Source organism: Mustelus asterias, chromosome 5, assembly GCF_964213995.1.
Source record: "Mustelus asterias chromosome 5, sMusAst1.hap1.1, whole genome shotgun sequence".
Lineage (NCBI taxonomy): Eukaryota > Metazoa > Chordata > Chondrichthyes > Carcharhiniformes > Triakidae > Mustelus > Mustelus asterias.
The window spans coordinates 77,863,122-77,866,736 of NC_135805.1; positions in this window are offsets into that span (position 1 = coordinate 77,863,122).

Genomic DNA, 3,615 nt, shown 5'->3' on the forward strand with positions numbered 1-3,615 from the left:
TCTTACTCCTCCCTTGTGCAGCAGAGCCAACTGTGGTGCAAAGAATTGGGCAGTTTCTGCTTTCCCTTCAGAGGCCATTCCCCTCAACAGTATCCAATGCGGTAAATCTGATTTGCAGGGGAATAGCCAGAGGAGATTCCTGCACTGCCTGCCTGGTGGTCATTCATTCTCTTCCTGTCTGTGGAATCTGAGCCTACAGTGTGACCATCTCTCTACATGTGCTGTCCATGATACTCTCCACCTTACAGATGGTTCACAGTATCCCCAGCTCCATAACTGGGGCTTCCAGGAGCTGCAGCTGGAGACGCCTCCTGTGGTGGCGTCTCCAGCTGCAGCTCCAGGTAATGTTCCTGGCTTCCCACATGGAGCACGAGGAGCACACCACAGCTTTCTGTTCTCCTGCCATAACTTACCCCTTTAAATTAAACCTTTGGAAGATGCTTAAAATCAACTAATGTCAATTACTCTAGTGTCCTTCTTCCCTGGTCCTTGTTACTACAAAATATAGCTCTCACAAACCATAAACAACAAAAAGTCCTTGCAACCTATCAGCGATAAAAGTAGAAAATATTTACCCAACCTTACTCAGGGTGGCACGGTAGCACAGTGGTTAGTACTGTTGCTTCACAGCTCCAGGGACCTGGGTTCGATTCCCGGCTTGGGTCACTGTCTGTGTGGAGTTTGCACATTCTCCTCGTGTCTGCGTGGGTTTCCTCCGGGTGCTCCGGTTTCCTCCCACAGTCCAAAGATGTGCGGGTTAGGTCGATTGGCCATGCTAAAAATTGCCCCTTAGTGTCCTGAGGTGTGTAGGTTAGAGGGATTAGCGGCTAAATATGTAGGGATATGGGGGTAGGGCCTGGGTGGGATTGTGGTCAGTGCAGACTCGATGGGCCAAATGGCCTCCTTCTGCACTGTAGGGTTTCTATGTTTCTATGTTACCCATTACGTAGCAATCAGCTCTCTCTCTCTTCAAGCTTCCACTGCTCCAGCAGGGGAAGACCATCCTCTGAAGATTTAAAAAGTTAGAAAATAAAAAAAAAACCCAAAATACCAACTCTTTCTCTCTCATGTGCACCGAATTCCCGATACCCATGCTCATTCTGGTTGTGTCTCACTCAGGATGTGCTCTCACCTACTGCTCATGCACTTCCAACACTCCCTTTCTCTTCAATAAAGCTGAGGTGAACTGAGAAGAGTCACACACTAGTTAAGCTTCAATGTGTATGAATGTGATGAGGGGTAAGGACCTAGAAGTAACCGCAATGTCAGGGTTTTGACCCCCAGATTGGTAATCCTGTCCTGTGTGTGTGTGTGTATATAAGTGTGTACGTGTGTGTGTGCGCGTGTGCGTGTGTGTGTGTATATGAGTGTGCGTGTGTGTGTGTGCGTGTGTGTGTGTGTGTGAGTGAGTGTGTGTCTGTGTATATGAGTGTGTGCGTGCGTGTGTGTGTGTGTGTGTGTGTGTGAGTGAGTGTGTGTGAGTGAGTGTGTGTGTGTGTGTATATGAGTGTGTGTGTATATGAGTGTGTGTGAGTGTGTGCGTGTGTGTGTATATGAGTGTGTGAGTGTGTGTGTATATGAGTGTGTGTGTATGAGTGTGTGTCTGTGTATATGAGTGTGTGTGTGAGAGTGAGTGAGTGAGTGTGTGTGTGTGTATATGAGTGTGAGTGTGTGTGTGTGTGTATGAGTGTGTGTGTGTGTATATGAGTGTGTGTGTGTGTATAATATGAGTGTGTGTGTATATGAGTGTGTGTGTGTATATGAGTGTGTGTGTGCGTGTATATGAGTGTGTGTGTGAGAGTGAGTGAGTGAGTGTGTGTGTGTATATGAGTGTGAGTGTGTGTGTGCGTGTGTGTGTGTATGAGTGTGAGTGTGTGTGTGTATTTGAGTGTGTGTGTGTATAATATATGAGTGTGTGTGTGTATATGAGTGTGTGTGTGTGTATATGAGTGTGTGTGTGTGTATAATATGAGTGTGTGTGTATATGAGTGTGTGTGTGTATATGAGTGTGTGTGTGCGTGTATATGAGTGTGTGTGTGAGAGTGAGTGAGTGTGTGTGTGTGTGTGTGTGTATATGAGTGTGAGTGTGTGTGTGCGTGTGTGTGTGTATGAGTGTGAGTGTGTGTGTGTATATGAGTGTGTGTGTATAATATATGAGTGTGTGTGTGTATATGAGTGTGTGTGTATATGAGTGTGTGTGTGTGTGTGCGTGTATATGAGTGTGTGTGTGAGTGAGTGAGTGTGTGTGTATATGAGTGTGTGTGTGAGTGTGTGTGTATATGAGTGTGTGTGAGTGTGTGTGTGTATATGAGTGTGTGTGTGTGTCTGTGTATATGAGTGTGTGTGTGAGTGTGTGTGTATATGAGTGTGTGTGTGTATATGAGTGTGTGTGTGTGAGTGTGTATATGAGTGTGTGTGTGTGAGTGAGTGAGTGAGAGTGTGTGTGTGTGTATATGTGTGTGTGTGTATATATGTGTGTGTGTGTGTGTGTGTGTGTGCGAGTGAGAGATAATAAGGAGAGAATGTGATCTGAATTTTCACTCTCACTAATAGGGTTAGCCTCATTAATCACATTCTGTGCCCTGATTAACTGCCGTGCCATCCTGATCTGTTCTTTCACAGCTATTTAGCTGCTGTCCAGTCAGCAAGAGCCAAAAGACAGATTTTGTGTTTTAAAATTGGCTTGAAAACCTGCTGCGTGGGGACAGCCTCTTTTCCCAATATTGCCATAACCTGGTCCCCTCCTTCTTCAAAATTGACTCTTGCCCAGCTCAATGCTAACAGACATACAACGCTCCAGAATTTTCAACTACCTCTTATATTGATTCCAATCTTCAACACCCTCTTCCCAAAATTACTAGTCACCAGGAACCCCTCCCTGATATGAACAGACCCTAAAGTTTTTCCACTCTAAAAGCTGAATCACTGACTTTAAGCTTTGGATACATCTCTATTTGTGGTTGCATCCTCATTTTAAAATTTTCTTTCTTTTACCTATCCTTCTCATGAACTGTAAGACTCATCTGTTTTTTTTCCCTTTTCGTGTCTTTCCTTCAACTTACTAGGAAGCTTGCATATAGAACATAGAACATAGAACAGTACAGCACAGAACAGGCCCTTCAGCCCACGATGTTGTGCCGAGCTTTATCTGAAACCAAGATCAAGCTATCCCACTCCCTATCATCCTGGTGTGCTCCATGTGCCTATCCAATAACCGCTTAAATGTCCCTAAAGTGTCTGACTCCACTATCACTGCAGGCAGTCCATTCCACACCCCAACCACTCTCTGCGTAAAGAACCTACCTCTGATATCCTTCCTGTATCTCCCACCACGAACCCTATAGTTATGCCCCCTTGTAATAGCTCCATCCACCCGAGGAAATAGTCTTTGAACGTTCACTCTATCTATCCCCTTCATCATTTTATAAACCTCTATTAAGTCTCCCCTCAGCCTCCTCCGCTCCAGAGAGAACAGCCCTAGCTCCCTCAACCTTTCCTCATAAGACCTACCCTCCAAACCAGGCAGCATCCTGGTAAATCTCCTCTGCACTCTTTCCAGCGCTTCCACATCCTTCTTATAGTGAGGTGACCAGAACTGCACACAATATTCCAAAT